The sequence below is a fragment of the Marmota monax genome, unplaced genomic scaffold (genome assembly GCF_021218885.2).
Source record: "Marmota monax isolate L192 unplaced genomic scaffold, Marmota_monax_Labrador192_F-V1.1 WCK01_AAM20220418_F8-fsc00174, whole genome shotgun sequence".
NCBI lineage: Eukaryota > Metazoa > Chordata > Mammalia > Rodentia > Sciuridae > Marmota > Marmota monax.
The window spans coordinates 1,591,007-1,611,767 of NW_026694860.1; the positions used below are offsets into that span (position 1 = coordinate 1,591,007).

Below are 20,761 nucleotides of genomic sequence, written 5' to 3' on the forward strand. Positions count from 1 at the left end.
AAAACCAGAAATTAAATTACTGAAGACTAAATTGCTTAATTAAGATCAGAAACTGGAGAATAATTTTGAAGCTAAATAGAGGAAATAACTTTTCAAAGAATGAAAAATTTGCGGTGTTCATTACAGCCCAAAAAGCTTCCTGAGACTCAGGATAGAACCTTGAGAGTACATGAGTTAGTAATTTGGTAATTAATTTAAGTTATTAAGACAATACACTTTACACAGGGACATAAACAAAGACCATAAATGCATATTAAATACATGTAAAACGCTGCCTATAAGGAAAGTAGAAAAAAATGGGTAATGAGAGAAAAGACAACCAATGCACCCAATCTATTAATTAGAAAGGGACCTCCTTCTAAGCACTACAATAGTAGCAAGGGTCAAGTGGCCTCTGATGGCTGAAGGGAGTAGGCCTGCAGAGTTGTTTATTGTGGTCATGGATGCTGATTCTATATAAAGTAGGCTGTGGTGAAATGGGATGGCAGAGGCAGTACAGTGACCAGGGGCCCTGAATATGATGAGGAGAGAGAATCTGAGACAGAAGATAAGAGGTAACTGACATATCTGTTATAGTTTGAATCTGGAATGTTCCCCAAATGCTCATTTACCGAAAGAATGCTCTCTGATGTAGCAAAGTTCAAAAGTAGGGCTTTCAAGCAATGAGGGGCTCTATTAACTTTTTTTTTTTTTGGTGGATTAATATACTTGGTGGATTTATCCATTGATAGCTGCATGGACTGTTAGGAGGTGGGACCTAGTTGGAAAGAGTAGGTCACTGGGGGAAGGTGTGCCCTGGATTATGGAATATGTCAGAAAAATCTGTAGAAGTCATGCTCCTCTAAGCTTATTTTATCTGCTATTATTTTTTAAATTGCCTTCTTTTCTTGCACAGAAGTATGAGGATTGCTAAAAATACCAATTATATTTGTTTGATATAAAACAAATAAGAAAGTCCAGATGCCAAATTAACATCTTCACATATTTTGTCCCAGGTCCTTTCCTTTTTGTCTCTCTTTTTGCTTTCTGACTGTCATGAGATAGACAGTTTTGCTCAGCCATGCCATGCCAACATGAAGTTTCTACCTTAGAGCCAGTCAACCATAGACTGAATATTCTGAAACCATGAGCCAAAATAAAACTTGCCTCCCCTAAGTTGTTTATAGTAGTTATTTTGGTCACAGCAATGAGAAGCTAAGTAACATGAACCCCTTTAGGGGTGGGAGGGAAAGGGAGGGAGAAGGGGAACAGCATGGATGGTGGAAGGAGACCTTCATCATTATACAAAATACATGTATGAAGATGTGAATTTGGAGTCAACATACCTTATATACGATCAGAGATATGATAAATTGTGGTATAAAGGTGTATTAAGAATTGTAATGCAAAAAAATAAATAAAAATAAATATTTAAAAAAATCAATGTGGCATTTTTGGGATATGTACCCAGGAATATAATTGCTAGTTCAATGAGTACACAAGACTACTTTTTTCCAATGATGCCAAACTGTTTTCTAGAATAGCAATATAAAGTTTCCTGAACTCTCATATCCTTGCTAACAATAGGTATGAACTAGCTTTCTGACTTATGTCCCCATAATAATATAAATATTATTCCACCCCTATTTTAATTTGCATTTCTCTGATTATTAATGAGTTGGAGTATCTTTTCACATATGTGTTCGAATTTTGGTTTCTTCTACAAATTTCAGGTTTGTAACTTGTCCATTTTTCTATTAACTTTTTTTTGTGTGTGTATGTGTAGTGCTGAGGATTGAACCCAGGGTCTTATGCATACTAGGCAAGCGCTCTGGATCCCCAGCCTGTGTCTATTGACTTTTTCATAGTTTTCTTTGGTTCCTTTGAATTCCAGATCAGTACTTCACAAACTGTTTGATATGAAGGGCTTTTTACATAAAATCAATCACATAATAATAGATTAATGAAGTAATATAAAAGAATTATTAGAAAAATAAAATTTAAAAATATACAAAATTCAAATATATTTTTACTTTTAATGGCAGCAGATATAACATTACGTTTCAATAACTAAAAGAAATTTTCACAGGGAAAAGAAAATTTAGGCACTGTTTGAAAGTAATGATTTAGTTAAATAAAGTAAAGGATCACTATTAAATTCAGAAAAGTTTGCCCCAGAGAGTTGTAACTATACAAAAATAACATGTTAAAACATAATTCTATATTTCAAATTCCTATATGCACAATTTGGATGAACAATTTGCATATCAATGTTTATGGTTTCCAATCTGACAAATGAGCTTGATTCTTGAATGTTTATTTATCTAACCTAAGTTGAACTATCATCAGTCCTATTGTAGGGAAAAAAAAATGTATTTTTAAATAGTTTCTATGATTTGTTTTTATAACTCTTACTAGGAAACCAGCATCCTACAAGTATGCTATTGAAAGTGTTAAGAATATATTTTAATGTAATTCTGAAGATTTAAGATATTAATTTTTAACTTTTGCTCAAAATAAAGCAATTGTTCAGTCCTTTTCAAAATATTGTGATGTTCTTTATGGATTAGAAAAAAACAAAACTAAAATTCATGAGGAGGAAAAAAAGGTCCAGAATAACTAAAGAAATCCTGAGGGGCGTGGGGGAGGGAAACAATGCTGGAGGCATCACATACCTGATTTCAAATTATACTACAGCATTAAGGTAATAAAAAACTGGATGGTACTCAGAATAGAAGACACAGAAAGAAATACACAAAACTACAATCATCTGATTCAAGCATCTGGTACAAAGGTGCCAATGGCATACATTGAGGAAAAGATAGACTCTTTACCAAGTGGTGCTGAGAAAATAAGATATCTGTATGTAGAAGACTGAAACTAGATCCCTCTCACTCTTTACAAAAGTCAGCACAATGGATTGAAGACCTAAGTATAAGACCAGAAACTGCAACTATTAGAGGAAAAAATAGGGGAGACATTTCAACATACAGACACAAAGACTTCCTGAATAAAACTTCTATAGCTCAGGAAATAAAAGTCAATAAATGAGATGGTTTTAAATTAAAAAGCTTCAGCATAGCAAAGAAAATGATTAGCAGAATGAAGAGACAACTGACAGCATGGAAGAAAATCTTCCCCAGCTACTCTTCTAACAGGGTTATTATCCAGAATATATAAAGTACTAAAAAATCTCCACATTATAACATCTAATTCCCCAGCCAATACATGGACGAATAAACTCAACAGACATTTCTCAAAAGATGAAGTACAGAGGGCCAACAAGTATGTGAAAAAATGTTCAACATCCTAAGAGATCATGGAAATGCAAATCTAAACAGCATTGAGAATCCACTGCACTCCAGTTAGAAAGGAAATCATCAAGAATGCAAATAACAATAAATACTGGTAGGAAAAAGGAACTCTTATACACTGTAGGTAGGAATGTAGATTAGTACAACCAGTATTGACATCAGTATGGAGGCTCCTCAAAAGATTCCGAATGGAAAAATCATATGATCCAACTATTCCACTCTGTGATATTTATCTTAAAGGATTAGAGTCAGTGTATTATAGAGATATGTGCATACTTGTGTTTATTGCAGCAGAATTCACAATAGCTAAGTTATTAAATCAGGTTAGGTATCTGTTAACCGATGAATGGATTTTTAAAAAGTAAATATACACAACAAATTTTATTCAGCCATAAAGAAGAATGAAATTAGCTGGGTGCAATGGTGCACACCTGTAATCCAGCAGCTCAGGAGGCTGAGGCAGGAGGATTAAGAGTTCAAAGCCTGCCTTAGCAACTTAGCAAGGGCCTAAGCAACTCAGTGAGACCCTGTCTCTAAATAAAATACAACAAAGGGCTAGTAATGTGGCTCAGTGGTTAAGCACCCTTAGGTTCAATCTCCAGTGCATATATATATATATATATATATATATGGAAGAAAAAAATGAAATTATGTAATTTGTAGAAAAGTGAATAGAACTGGAGATACAGTTTTGAGAGAAACAAGTCAGACTTGACACAATAGAAAAGTCTATTGTGTATTTTTCATCATATGTGAAAACTAGAGGAAAAAAACAAGGGGGTAAGGGGAAGACTCCATGAAGGTAGAATGGTGACCAGTACGGGGGAGGGAGAAGACCAGGGAGAAGAGAAGCATGGGAGTAAAATTGATTAAGGTGTGCTTTTAGGTAGGTATAAATATACCACAGTGAAACTCTCCCCCATTCTGTATAATTGAGATGCACTAATTTTAAAATGTAGGAAATTCAGGAATCTAGAGATACAAAGTTTTGAGTTTGTTTACTAGATACTAAATTCCCAGAGATGAGAGCTGGAAGACTTAATTGTCCTCTAATTTTAGTTTTCCTAACATCTCCAAACCTTTTTCTTTGTACCTCCTTTCTGTATCTAGAGTGTAAATTATTTGCAATTCTAATTAACCTGAGTTTCATGTTTCTTCTGTAAAGTAATAACTTCAGAACTACATTCTAAAAATATAATAAAAAAATAAAGTGTTATATTTACTAAATTATCACAAATCCTTCACCTGTGTCCAGTTCTGACAATTCATCCTATTGAGTTATGATTTAATTTGAATTAAATTTTACTAAAAGAATAGGATTCCAGATTTAAAAGTTTTATAGGTTGTCCTTCTTTTGATAAAAAAATAAAATTCAAATTGTTTATCAAATGTATAAGGTTTTCCATCAGAACTTTTAACATATGCACAATACCAAGATCATTGTATTTACCAGTGAAAGTTGTTGTCTATTATGGGATATGTCAGAAAAATCTGTAGAAGCTATGCTACTCTAAGCTTATTTTATCTGCTATTATTTTTAAAATTGCCTTCTTTTCTTGCACAGAAGTATGAGGATTGCTAAAATACAAACTATATCAAACAAATAAGAAAGTCCATTGCCAAACTAACATCTGAACAAAGTTGAGACCACACTGTTTTCTTACTTGGCAGAATCACTAAAAGTTTATTTTGTAGTTATATATTCATTGAAATAAGTTTTCTCCTTGATATACATCATACCTTGCCATATGACACCAGGTGACTATGAATAACTTAAATATTATCATCTAATAAAAATAGGTACCAAATTTAATACACTTTTATTATGCTATTAAAACCACACTATTTAGTTAATCTGTTATTTATTTTTCATAAGAAGACTTTCTAAATAAAGGAAGCAAGAGGAGGTTCTATAAAGCTCCTTAGTACTAATAACTACTTCATACTGTACAGAGTACTTCGTGATATTTTCTTGTCATTTCATTTCTTCCATCAGAATATATTCCCACCATAAAACTTAATTCCAAAACATATTTGTTGATAATGCGGTCTAACCATATTTTTTACATTTCAGACCTGATTATGTTTATCAGCAATAAAGCAGGGGGGAAAAAAAGAATTCTTCCTTAATCTCACCAGAATGTATACTTGTATAGAGTGTAAATGAATTACTGTGTTAGTAATACCTGTGCACCAATCAAGTTTCAATCACTCTATTTGAAGCTTTATTTGTACATAAGTTGACTTTCTATATCATTTGCCAGGTCTTGACTATCCATCCATGGTGTTATTGGGAAGTACAATTTAAGCTACCTTCTTTGTTGCAGATTCACCAAGACTTACAAGCAAACATCCTTAACTAATGTCTTGAAAGCTGATCATGATATTTTACATCTCCTAAGACAAAGGTCTACTTTAATAAAGCCCACTTCTATAAATTGGATATCATCATGGTGTTCTCCAAAGGTCCACTGTAACTAAAGGCTTGGTCTAGATGGTACTGCTGGTGGGAAATGCTATGGAATGTTTAGACGTGTGGTCAAGTGAGAAGTCCTGCGTAAACTGGGCATACCTTTGAAAAGGATTGTCAGAAACTAATCTCTCTCTGGCTGAGATGTGACCACTTGTCCCAATACACACTTCTACCATTGCTGTCTGTCATCCTCCATCTTCCATGGACCTCACCAGAATTGCACCAATGCAGGCAACATGCCTTTGAACCTGCAAATCTATGAGCTAAATACATCTCTTTTTCTTTGTATACTCACAAATCACTAATGCACTCAATTCACTAGTACACTCATAATTCACTAACATTTATATGTGACATAAGAAACATTTGAACCTGTTGGATGTTTAATTTAAGGCCTTTTCTTTCATGAAATTAATCTCATTTTCAACTTGTTTCTTTATGTTTTTATATGTAGATGCCATTTAATTTCTGAGGGTTTATTTTCTTTGTTAGCCAGTACAACTTTGCAAATAATGCTTAATACTTTAGCACTATGCCACTAAATTTAGTTATTATAATAAACTAAATTTAAAATCACACTTCCTTATAAAAATAGTACAAATATCCTTGGTCTTAATTTCTTTGAAATTAGTTTCATCCTCATCATTTGGTGTAATGCTTATGCCACACTCAGAAAAGATAACTCATTTGTTAAGAAAAAAAATCTAGGAACACTTGCTTCATATATATTTTAGGACCTCCTAATTTAATAATATTGAATTGTGAATTTAAAATCAGCTTGCTTATTTGTGACTTTAAGAATGCACTAGGACAGCATTCTTGCCCATCTGCAAATGTCAGCAAGATACCATGGCCTAATGTAGTTTAATAGATAAGGAAAAATAGAAAACCTAGACTCCCACCCTCTAGAGCAAATGCTGATTTCACCAGATACAAGGCATGGGTAAAATGAAAATCACATGCAGTAGGCAAAAGAGATGGCATGGGAAGATTGTGGACCTTCTGTTTGGTAATCAGGAGTTGTTACAAGCAACAGGGAGCCATGCTGTAGCTGATCCAGGACCTTAAGAACATCTGGTAACCATTTAAGCAGTTGCTGTATGTCACCTGTTCTAAGAAGCAATGATTGCTGCCCTTGTCTTTATCTTCTAGAAAGTACAGCCAACACCAAATTACCTGAGTATGTTCAGCAACAGTAAGCCTCACCATCTAGCCACATCTGATAAACCAAGGATATACTGCTCATGTTTTTGTGATAGAGATGCCTTCCAGACACCTAAAGAGGTAACAGTGATAGGGACTCCAGGACTTACACCTAGAGTGGGGTAAGAAGGGAGAGTGAGTGATGAAAACAATCTCCATTAGACCATACAATGTCCCCCACAACACAATCAACAAAACAAGCAAAATGGACTATACTTTTGTCCTTATTTGCATTTAACCCCTCCTTGATCATGTTACCCCACCATTCTCTATACTTTAAAATCCTTGAGGATGAGGTGAGTCTTATTTACCTTTGTATCTGTAGCACATGACAGATTACCTGGTACATAGTACATCCTTCATGACTCTTTTTTGAAAGAATGGAGAGATGAATGGGTGAATGGAAATGCATATGATATGGAAAGATGGATTTTTAAAATGCATAATAACATACCAAAGAAATCCTTTTCCCCTAAGATTTGGAGAAAATTTGAGATGTAAATTTTGCTAACTACTGTAAGCCATTCTATCAATGACTGATAAATTTAATCATGGGTAAAATTGAGATGATTTACTTACTTCACTGATATACTATAAGGATTAAATACACTTATTTATGTTCAAGTACTTAATTAACCTGATATATAATTAGAAACTGTTATTTCTTTATATCTCATTTTTATTTTAAATCATGGTTTTCAACTTTAGAATCGATCAGTCAGTCAGGACCATGTTCAAAATGCTTCCACACCACATTCTAAAAGAAGACAACAGCGCCAGAGTAGAATAAGGAAAAGCAATAAAGTCATATCCAAACATAGAACTGAACCAGTTGTTTGTCAAAAACCATACTCCAAACCAAGATTTTCAGAATATATACATAGCTTCAGAGTCATTCTATATCATAACCGTATGAATGCAGAATAAATTAGGTAAAGTGTTCGAAGGATTTAAATTTTCCTAACATTTACATCACATCTATTATAAGGTATCCATGGAAATCACCTAAGCTAGGTATGAAAACCACTTTGTATTTAGAAATTGTTCACATGAATGCATTTTAAAAATGTACACATTTTCACATCACATTGGTAGGTGCATGCTGTTCTATTCTGAATCTGTCTAAAGCACACATTTGTGTAAGTGACACATATGGTGTTAGGAAACACAATGCTTATTAGACTGTGCTGAAGCTTACCTTCTTGGGATATCAAACTCATTGTTTTAGGACCTCAAACCCATGCTTCTTCTTTCCCTATCAAAAAGTGTCTTCATGATCATTCTGGAAGGCATTAAATGATTTCCATCCTTACCAGAGCATCTCTCTTTCTTTTCTTTTTTTCTCTGACTGTCCCAACAACCTTCAGAACAAGAAAATACCAGTAGTAGGATGCCCTGGCAGTGTCCCTCCTGCTGTGTGTGTGTCAGTGCCACCAGGCACAGAAGCAGGCCTCACGTTATGAGCCGAGTCGCTTCTCCTCACCCCTCACACAACTTTTTCTCTACTCTGTCACAGTTTCCCCAAATGGTAAACTGCAGGAAAATTATCTTGAAATACTGAGTGTGAAAGCCACTATTTCTGTTTCATCTTTCATTTCCACTTTCCCCTAGGACTTGGAAAGAAACACAGGAGCTAGCCAGAGAACCAAACTCTTAAAACACCCCCTTCCCTTCCAGATCCCTGTCCTGAGGCACAAATTGCTTTGCTTTGTCTTCCTCTGCCATCCGCATAGTCTTGGGCCAAGTTTCTCTAGGTGAGTTTCAGAACCTCCTTGCTTCAGCTCTCCAGAGGTCCTTGTGAAATAGGCAGACTCCTGGATCCCACTCAAAGCTGCTGGCTCAGAATCTCTTGTCTAGGCCATGGAATTTGGCTTATGAATAAGTACGCTCAGTAACTATTATGCATGCTGCATTTTAGGATCTTTTAGAATTATGTGGTTCACTCATTCTACCTCAGGGCTTTATTTCACTTGGAAGCTATGAGATTAAATGAGCAATTAATCTCTTCTTAAAATTTAAAACTTAGATATAATTGTAGCAATCTCCCTAAACCATTTAGTTTCAGTTGAAGTTTACTAGAAAGGATCTAGAAATTTGAAAAGGCTTTATTTGTATCTGTAGGAAAATATAAATTTATAATGAGTATTTACTCTAATGCTGTTTCTGTTATATTGCTTACAGGAAATAGTAAAAAGAAAAATCTTCTGAGAGTCTTCTTTAAACTATAACAATCATACCCTGAATTGGATTGAAAGCATATCTACTTCATTTTGTAAAATAAAACCACACACTAGAGGTAGCAAAGCTAATTTCAAAGAATTTAACTAGTAGAAGAAAGCAAGCTATTGTTGGAGAAAATATGATATTTTTCCAGGAAGTCAATAGCACAGATTCTGTATTCAAGTCAGGTAGAGAGTTTAAGGCATAAATGAAAAGAAAAACTCTTAGAGAACTTGAACATTGTTGTTCCCGGTCAAAAGAGGTGATAACATCACTTCATATAGGACTGAGCCTCTCCAGAACCCCGGAACATAGGATCTAATGCTCCCCATTGGCCAGACTAAGTTCAGGAAAAGCAAATTGACACTCTTTAGAAGGAATCAGTAGTTCATCCTGATCTGTTAATCCTTGGTGAACCTTGGCCTGACTGGATGCCATCCATGGCTGATTAATCTGATGTGAGCCAGGGCACTGCTATGAAGCTCTTGGTGTGAAGGAAAGTAAGTTTCAAGTGTCCAAGGTAAGAGTCAGAATAGTTCCAGACTTGTATCCTGAAGATGGAAATAATGTCTCTAGCTAAAGTGGATGGGGGGTAGGCTGAGGTCCCCATTCCAAATGGAATGAGAAATCTTGGATATGGCCTGTCCCATGAAGGAGAGATTAAATAGGGAGATCCCACCTGTCTTCAGAGGAAAGCAAAGGAGAGTAACATAGGAACAACTGATTTCAATCTCTCTTTGCAAATGAAGATGGAACTCCTGATATAAAACTAGTCACTGTTTTTTCTCAGGGAGAGGTTATGGCTGTGACTGTCAAGAATAAATACTTCATTTTTTTATGCTTCTGGGTTTCTGGAGAAAATAAGTGGTAGATAAATGTTTGTTGGAAAATGACAAAAGTGTTCTGGAACAAGAGAAAACTTTCATTGCCAATCTAAGAGAAGGCCAGGAAAAGGGAAAGGAGTTCAGTGCTGATGTAGCTCTCCTACATAGGACTGAAGCAAATATGAATGATACCCATGGATAGGAAAGCTCCCCAAACAACACATTAATTGAAATTGGACATAATGTCCTGATGAGAATAAAATTTTCAATGCCTGGAAGATTTCAAAGAAAAGAAAAAGACAAAAGAAGAGGAAAATTGGAGAAATGTCACCTTCTACATTACAATGATTATATAACCCTGTCTATGAGAGAATTGAGTAGCCAGTTTACCTAATTTCCTTATTATACTCAAATGCCAATATTCATGAAAATATTTTGTAGTCTTAAAAGCACTATATCAACAGAGTTTTTAATTGTTTTTATATTGTAGTATCCTGGTATCCTGCAATAGAACAGAGCCCTGCATAGAGTCCTCAAAATAGATGCTCATTTCAAATAAAACCTTTGGTTATTACAGTCCCCCCACACACACTCAGGCACCTTGTAAGTACAGAAGTAGATAAAATTTCTATGTGCTCTTGAAATGCCAAGGATACAGGTAAGGGTCTTTATATAAATTACTTAATGTAATATTCTAGACAGAGTGCTTTATGACATATCCCTTCATATTAATGTAATAAGTAATATTACATCTTCCAAAAAATAAGTCTCTACAATAGTTTATAATATAAATATTTTGAATTTTAAAGGTGAATAAGTTCCTTGAGACCTAATCCTCCCTAAAAAGCTGAGGCTGCTATCCTGCAGAGAGGTTTACTCTTAATATAACTCCTGTTAAACCAGCCAACTCACCTACCCACTAGATTCGAATCTTGGCTATCTTTACCTCTTATAAAATGTGCCATTCAAAACAAAATCCCAATTAGTGCTGGATTACACAAAGCTTATCCATGAAATATATATTAAAAAAAAAACCTTTATCATTCTAATAAACAGTTCAGAGTATTTTTTTTCCAGACAACTCTCTGTGAACTTCATCAGTCCTTTAACTTTGATTTCAGTGAGGAATCAGTGTTGAGTAGTTCCCTGAGTTAGCAGAGAAAAATCTTCATCCTTCCTCTTCTAGATATTGTCTTGGGGAAGAACACAAAGAGGTGGTCCACAGATGAAGGAAATAAAAGGATGGAAGAACGAGAACTACCTTCCACATGTCTCAAGCAGAGAAAGACAGAACATACTAGAAAAGTAACAGTAAAATCAGCTGCTTCAAATGAAAGAATCTTATAGTGAAATCTGATTTAACAAAAAATTTTAATAAATAACAGCCTTGGATTATAAAGATGGCAGATAAAACACTTAATAAAACATGTGTCAAGCAAAATCCAGGCCAGGATCATTTGAGATAAAATAGTCTTATTACCATACAATTTATAAAAGATTAATGAAACCTTTAATGCAAAGCATTAATGGAAGTGGCTGCATACTGACCTTACCTAGTCTTTTTTAGGACTTTGGCAGTTTTAAGTAGGAAGAATAGCTTTATTCAAGAAGGGTTTTTTCCTTCTAAAATTTGTTCACATTTGAGGAAATGCAGATATATGGGTTTTCTCTTAACACAGAGTGCAGTTATCATTCATATATAATCGTCCATAAAACTCCTTGAAAAGTCTATTAATCTCTTCAGTATCCATGAACCTAATACCATAATTGTTCTTAACTGTAGCTATAGTGGAAGAACTGCTTGCCTGTTTTCTTGCTAATAACCCACTAGTTTTATGACTGAATTGAAATAAAGCCAGTTCTTTTAGCAATAAAGGTGAGGGTGACCCAGATGAATTAGATAATTGCCTTCACAGCCTATTGATCTTCTATTTGAGGTCTTTTAGGTCTGAATATTTTCTCTTTACTAATAGGGCTGCAGTTCTTCCCCGCCCCCAACTAAGAGATCTAGCTGGAATCTAATTAATATCATGAGGAAAAGGAAGGCAAAATTGTATTCAAACACACTTGCATTCAAAAGTTCCTTCAATTTCCAACATCAAGATTGCATTTTCTATTATAGAACATGGGACATATAGCTTAAGAACAGGAAGCATTCATTGAGCCCGGCATGTCAAAGTGCTATTCATTATGTCAGACCTGCAGAAAAAGAAAAGAAGGGAAAAGATAAGAAGGAAGGAAGGAAGGAAAAAAAAGAAAGTCTGTTCTGAGAAACTCAGAGGTTAGCCAGAAGAAAAATACAAATGTAGATATTTCAATGTCAAGGAAACAACAAAGGTATGTGCAGGATATTATGAGAGCGGAGATAAGACACACCCAGCTAAATGAGATGCACAGCATATGATATGCAACTAGAAGTTCATTTCCAAGTTAAGATTCTCTGCTACAGAAAGTGAGACACAGTAAGGGTCCTTGACTTTTTGGGTTTTTTTTTTTTTAGTCTATTCATTAAAGAGTTTAATAAACCTACAATTTTTAAGTGAAATGCAAAATTCAGAGCAATTTCATCCAAAGAGCATGTTGCTGGCAAAGGAGAGAAATGTTAACTGAATGTAAAACATGTAAAAACCATAGCATGGCAAAATGCAGATGAAATCATTAAACGAGTCAATAGTTGCAATTTCTAGTTATATAATAGGTATGTCACCTAAAACAAAGAAAGCTCAGCTGGTAGAGTGCTTGCCTCACATGCACAAGGCCCTGGGTTCAATCCCCAGCTCCACAAAAAAAATAAAAAAATAGTCACTTGTCCTGCTCAGCCCCCTTGCTTGAAGGTGTTAACTAATGGAGTATGAACTTTCTACATTTTCCCTTAGAAAAACAAAAGTCCTTGACTTTTTTAAGGAGAAAGGATACTTCTGCCACTGAAACCAAAACAATAATAATCAATACTTGTGATTGAAAATATTTGTGATTGAAACCAATTTGCAAGTGGAATAGGCATTTTAATTAGAGAACCAGCACATAGAAATAATATAAAAGAGGATAGGCATTTAATATTTCATAACTCAATTGCAGAAGACAACTTGAGAATATAATCGCAAAGATCATTCTAGAAAATTCAGTTCTTACATCCAATACAGAACCCTTGCACAGGGTTCTGACCTTCTGCCAATCAGTCCACTCTCCATGAGATCTACAATTTGCATTTTGTTCTAGACTTTGTGCTTTCTTACTGAAAATCCTTCCCCTTCCCTTTTTTTCAATTTAATTCCTGCACTGTTGGTGGTCCAGCTCTAAAGTCACCCTCCCACAAAGCTTATATGCTATTCCAGCTCACACTGTTCTTTCTGAAAGTCTGCCCACACAACCCAGCCCCTGAAACACAGGAGAACAGGAAAAAGAAGCCTCCCATCTTTGCATATTAGAATAAGAAAGTCCACTGAGTTTTAATGACTTCCCCAAGATCACATAACCAATAAAGGTCAAAGTCAAAACTAAAACCATTCTATCTTTGGATTCCTTGTTCAGAGGCATATCATTTCATGATGTTAGTTATTGATTCAAAATTTCTTTGGTTCAGATCCAAACTTCATTGAAACGATTTTTTATTTAAAGTGTGTGGTAACCACAGCCTGCTTTCAACCTATCAACTTCACTCTTCTCCTGTCCTTCACCTCTTCAGAAAACCAATGAGCCAATAATTGCTCCAAAACCCTCCACAAAAGCCTCCTTTAAGGAAAAGTGTAATGTGTTACCAAGCTTGCACTGAATTTCCTGAACTAGAAAAAAAGAATTTCTCTTAATACAATTTCTTATATAAGCATGCAGGACAAATAATCATTGTGGGTTTCAGAGAATCTTCTTCAAAACTCAAAAATCATATCACATATATAGCTGTACATTCTACTAATATCTTCCTGCAACTAGGGAGTTCTCTCCAGAATAATGGTAATAATTTTCAAGTTAACACAAATTTTATCTCTGCTTTCGTGGTCAACAGTTCCAGGCACAGAAAATACCTAATTTTAAATTCTCATCAATCTTACTGAACCTGACTTTTAGTGTAACAACATGCAGCAAAAAGCTACAAAGTATGTTTATGTTTACATTCTCTCTATCTATCTGTAACTGACTTATTCAAGAACATGAATGCTCAGTTATGTGAAAGTGGGAAAAATAAAATTTTTGGAGATGGTCATATTTTTATAATAGATTAGATTAGAAATTGCTATCCCCATTATGGTGGAAATAATAGTATTCCCTTTCATAGTCTAGTTTTGTAATATTGGGCTTTTCTTTTTTTCTCTTTGAACGCTGCATTACTATCAAGTTAATTTTGTACTGTAGACTCAGCCTAAGGGCTGTACTACCTCTACCATCTCTGAGCACCATTCTACACAAGAAGAGGCACGTGAGAAGGAAGCCCCACTTGTTCCTTCACTCAGACTTAGCAACTCATGTCAGAGCTCTGTAAGAGAGCACTGATGGCAGAATCTGCAAATACGTTCTCAAAAGATGTTCTGAAACACACAGAGCATTCCCAGCAACATTTTGGTGTTCTTGTGGTAAAATACTGCATAAAGTATAAATGGGGATGCATCAGAAAGACTAGGAGACAGTGCAGCTGACACAAACCACATCATTGTCCTGGTGAAGACTCATTGCCCCACATACATTAACGGTGAGCACCCTCCAGCAGCTATATTGGTAGAAGGTGTTCATAGATAGACCTGGTCCAACAGGGGGAGACTTTGTCAAAAATGTGTGGTAACTGTAGAGAAGAGACTTATCCATTACTGGAACATAACTCTGAGCAGTGTCAGAAAAACGAGTAAAATCGGAGGGATATTGGAAGTTTAGCTTATGCAGGTAAGAGCCAGACTCAAAAAAATATAGCTTCCTATTGTTAATGTGACAAAATTGTCCCAGCCTCCCAACTCCACCAGTAGCATCATCATGGTCCTATAAAATTCTTAGTATATAGGAGGATTTTAACTGAAGATAATTTTTATTATTAATTCATTATTCAACAAATATTTATTGAGACTCTAATATGTGCTGGGCATGGTTCTAAGCACTTGGCATAACTCAGTGAATATAAAACAAAGATCCTTACCCTCATGAAACTAACATGTTAACATGAAGGAGGAAATTTTATAATTTTTCTCTTAAATTTAAAATGTAAATATTTTCATGAATAAACAAATGTTCAACCACATTATAAGCTCCACAAGGGAAAGATGTACATCTGTTTTGTTCAATGCTTCATCCCCAATAAATGGAACAGTATCTATAACATAATAAATACTCAAAATATATTTGTTGGATAAATGAAATTAATTATTAATTGCCTTGCCTGAAAGTACAGGGTGTTACTATGCTCTGTAACCTGAACTTTCTCTTACCTCCTCTTGTGAGATAACTTCTACTTTTTGTACTAGAGAAGAATCCCTGTAGTTTACTGAAATAACCAACTCCTTTTTATTTTTCTTTATAGATAATTCCTACAGAATATGCAATATTTAGGTAAAATATTTATAATATTGGGTTTATTCTGAGTCCCTAATATCCTACAAGTGGAGTTAACAATTTGTTCCCTCAAGACACAGGGTTGGTAGAACACAAACAGACATATGAATTTTATTTAAAAATATTATAAAGACTTGAGACGAGGTGATGGCAACAACCAACTTCAGCAAGATCCAAATCAGGATTTCTATGGAGATCAAGTGGAGCCATAGCCAAATGCTCCAAGCAAGGGAAACATCTTTAAGTGATGATAACTAAAGTGTAACTGTTGAATGGGTAGAAAATGGAGTCACAAAAGGCAAAGAGGTTGATCTGGAAGGCATCTTTTCACTTAACCCTGACCTTGTTCCTGATGAAGAAACTGAACCCAGCCTAGGGATACCTCCAACATCCTCAGTCAAAATAAACAACATTATAATGTATCAACAGATTATAAAATCTATTAAAAATGACTCTCCTCCAAAAGATGACACAGTGATTGGTTCTGAACATGCTCAGCCAAGTCAACTTCCTCAACAGTCTTTCTCTGCATAACAGAATGGTAGTGTAGCAGATCTATCTCCAGTTCAAGCTGAAGAAAGAAAGGAAAGAAAAAAGGAAACAAGGAAGGAAGGAAAGAAGGTATGAAAGAAGGAAGGATGGAAGTAAGGAAAATGGAGCCCCTCTGTGTAGAAAATCTAATTGTGGAAAAGAAGTAGAATAATTACAAGAAAAAAAATGAGAAAATAGGAAATTGCAACAGCAAGAACTCAGAGGGGAAAAAATCCAAATTACGAAATTATATGTATGAGCTGAGCACAGTGGTGCACACCTGTAATCACAGCAGCTCCAGAGGCTGAGGCAGGAAGATCACAAGTTCAAAGCCAGCCTCAGCAATGATGAGGTGCTTAGCAACTCAGTGAGACCCTGTCTGTAAATAAAATACAAAATAGGTCTGGGGATGTGGTTCAGTGTTCCAGTGTCCCTGAGATCAATCCTCAGTAATACACACACACACAAATAAATAAATTAATTAAAATTTTAAAAAAAGAAATTATTTGAATTTGGTGTCAACATACGTTATATACAATCAGAGATATGATAAACTGTGGTATAAAGGTGTATTAAGAATTGTAATGCAAAATAAATAGATAGATAAAATATTAAGTAAATATGATCAAAATAAAAGAAATTATGTGTATGGTCAGAAACATTAGAGGAAGCTTGGATTATGGACAATAAATATAGGATAAGTGTTTGTACAATAAAACAAACCACTCAATAAAAAAAAGAACGTCAAATGAAAGATCTTGCTCTAAAAACCCCCCGCCCCTGAAAAGATATTCTGATGGTACATGAACCCAAACAGATAGGAGATTTAACAAGGTACCTAGAAAATATTTGATTTTGATCATGACTTTGATGACTCAGCTCCTAATGAAATGGCTTACTGGTTTACTGCTAGACCACTAGAAGAAACAATTTTTTTTAAAAAAAAAAGAATGGCTAGGAGTTTTGCTTATGGGTGGAATGAAATGAAAAAACTCACACTATGGGTGGTGTCTCTTCAGGAGAGAACAAAGATTGCTCTAAAGGCATTTATGCATTAGCAATTCATTTTAATGATAAAGAAGACAATCCATAAGAAGCTACAACTTCAAGTATGTGCAAATGTTTTTGAAATTTGTAGTGGAAAAGAGTTTGACTTACTAAATAGAAAAACAAAATTAAAAGTTCTTAAAGATGGGAAATATCAGGTTCAAGAAGTGGGATTATGGGAACAGGAAGTCAAATGTAATAATACTGTACTGCAACTCATTGACATAACCAAACATGTGCAAATGCACATTTATCTTGGAACAATACACTGTTTCACATTCTTAGAAGAAAAGATAAACTACATGGCAAATATTCTCTCATCAATTTGCCTGGGAATGAAAAGGGGATATGACAAATTCAGTGCAAACAGGCAAACTGGGCTAAAGATTTGAAATTAATAAATCCTTTTAGTACTCAAGGAGTGCATCAGAACCTTAGATAGTAATAAGCCTTATATTCCTTTCCCAGAAATAAACTCACTCAGGTGTTTAGAGGTTCATTCATATAGGATAACTCTCATATCTGTGCAATTTCCACAATCTGTCTAGGAATAGCATCCTTCAAAAATACTCTTCTTAAATTAATTATGCAAACAGGGTGAAAGAATTGACTGTTGATACAACCATGACTGGTGATAAAACTGGAATTTTGAGATGAAACTAGATTCTCTGCTCTACCAATTTCTTTCTAGGTTCATGTCTTGAAAATTTGAAGAATAAGTCCACGGACAATAACAGAAGCGAAGACTAAACAGGGTACGATTTATTTAAGGAAAAGAGAAGAGATAGAACTCCTATAACGCTGGAAGGGACCTGATATCAGGAAAATCCATTTTGGTGTGCTAGCCTAGGGGCTTACCTAATTTTGGGGGTTATGAGTGTCAATCAAAATCTGTGTTGAACAGACAATGATAAAGTATCAAAATCATTGGCTGTGTCTTTTGGTATTTGAGTTTTAATCTTCTCTGTAATTCCCATCCAGGTTCATTCCCACCTTCCATTTTTCAACTGTTCTGGGATAAAGAAGTTGGCTGGAATTTTCTTTTTTTTTAATTTTATTTTTTTAATTTTATTTATTTATTTTGATTCTTTTTTTATTATTAGTTGTTCAAAACATTACAAAGTTCTTGACATATCATATTTCATACATTTGATTCAAGCAGATTATGAACTCCCATTTTTACCCCATATACATATTGCAGATTCACATTGGTTCCACATCCACTTTTTTACATACTGCCATACTAGTGTCTGTTGTATTCTGCTACCCTTCCTATCCTCTACTATCCCCCCTCCCTTCCCCTCCCCTCTCCTCCCATCTTCTCTCTCTACCCCATCTACTGTAATTCATTTCTCTCTCTTGTTTTTTTCCCCTTTCCCCTCACTTCCTCTTATATGTAATTTTGTATAACAATGAGGGTCTCCTTCCTGTACCATGCAATTTCCCTTCTCTCTCTCTTTCCCTCCCCCCTCTCAACCCTGTTTAATGGTGATCTTCTTCTCATGCTCTTCCTCCCTATTCTGTTCTTAGTTGCTCTCCTTATATCAAAGATGACATTTGGCATTTATTTTTTAGGGATTGACTAGCTTCACTTAGCATAATCTGCTCTAGTGCCATCCATTTCCCTGCAAATTCCATGATTTTGTCATTTTTAGTACAGAGTAATACTCCATTGTGTATAAATGCCACATTTTTTAATCCAATCATCTATTGAAGGGCATCTAGGTTGGTTCCACAGTCTAGCTATTTTGAATTGTGCTGCTATGAACATCGATGTAGCAGTATCCCTATAGTACACTCTTTTAAGGTATTCAGGGAATAGTCCGAGAAGGGCAATAGCTGGGTCAAATGGTGGTTCCATTCCCAGCTTTCCCAAGAATCTCCATACTGCTTTCCAAATTGGCCGCACCAATTTGCAGTCCCACCAGCAATGTACAAGTGTACTGTATATATGAAAAAAGAAAAGGGTCCATTAATGTTTTCACTGTTAGTCTGGTATAGTCTTTGCATTTGAACAAGACTTTAATTGGGGTCCATAACCATGACTGCCTGACTATTATTGACCATTATTTATTCTTATTCAGTGATATGATCCAATAATGCGTCATTCTACAAAGCAGATTAAGGATTTAGAAACACAGTGGGGTGTGTGAAGTTCCCTTCTGTCACAAGCAGTGCTATAAATAATTATTCAGAGGCAGATTGTCTTTAAATGCAAGCATATATTCGATCACACCAATCATCAAATATAAACAGTCAATGCAAAAAGTGTTGGGTGTGCGGGAACACCCCAACTAGAATTCAATAATCACTAATTAAACACTATAAGCAAATCACACAATTCTAGTGCAACTACAAGCCCCAAAATACCTCCAATGCCACATGACTTCTCTTAGCCAAAGAACAGACATTATCCTTGTCTGGTGGTTCTCTCCAGCTGATGACTGGATGTCAGGAAATGGTGGAGTCAATCTCGGGACAGACAGCAAGGTACCCAGTCTCACTGATGTCCAATGTCCACTCTTCAATGTGGCAGGACCAGCAATTTAAATATGATTACAAGTTGGTAGTGTATGTTGGTGATTGGTTACACCCAGTGAAACTCAATGTCCATTGGTTATATCCAGTGACATATTGCAATTGGGTATGTTCTTTGTGCATGTCCACGGAGCTGTGCTCCCTATCAATTGTAACCAGTCATTGCTAAGCATGTCTATGGCTAGTGCCCCTTACAGCTCTTTGTCAGTTGCAAGCAGACATGACTAAGCAGTACAATGGCTGCTGTTCCTTATGGCCAGTAACTTAGTGAGTCCCAGCATGTCCCAGCATGTCTATGGCAGATGCGCCTTACACCTTCCCAGAGATGACATAAAACTTCTTTGTGAACAAAATGAAGAGGTTTCTCCAAAACTGTTTTCATTTCACAAGACTGACTCACGAATGGTATAAGAGTGATAGACGATCACAGGACATTGTTCCAGAAATTTATTCAATGGTAGAAGATGAAAAGGGTCTCCCAGAGATGACTGAAGGAGTAGACTATGATGTAGATTCCTGTGCTACACAACTGGAAGCTATTCTTGAGCAAAAGATAGTTTAACTAAGCTGTAGGATAAAGTGAAATCTTTTCATGAAGCTCTACAAGAAGTACAAGCCAGCAAGCAAACTTACTAGAGAAAATTCATTGCCCTCTAAACTAGTATCTACTGCTAAAGGATCCCCAGACCTAACATGCAATAAGAGCCATTGGAAAAGTTTGAAATTTTTAGGGTCTATGGAAAATGTCTTGCCCTTCACCTGAATATCATTTCAATTTTGTGAAACATCTTTTTTCTACAAAATGCTTCTAGTCCAGTAGCACAACCAAGAATCAGAATTGATGGAACTTTTTTTTTTCATTTACTCAAATAATGGTTAATTTTGGAGATCCTTGCCAATTTTCTTACCTAAATGATGAAGTTTTGGGGACTTGATCCAGATGTCCCTAATAGTGAGACAGAAAAGCATAGAGTAGGGAAGGGAGGCAGTAAAGGTCAATAAGACAGCAAGCACAAGAACAGTCATTTAAAGATGCATGCCCTGACATGTTACAAAACATGTTTCTCAAAGGACTAAATTGCCAACTTGTGGAAAGTGAC

The 20,761-nt window shown here is 35.3% G+C and overlaps 1 pseudogene; it reads left to right on the forward strand.

Annotated features, from left to right (window-relative positions):
• Positions 1 to 15,692: 15,692 nt before the first annotated feature.
• LOC124080517 (kinesin-like protein KIF2A) lies at positions 15,693 to 20,297 on the forward strand (annotated as a pseudogene).
• Positions 20,298 to 20,761: the final 464 nt, after the last annotated feature.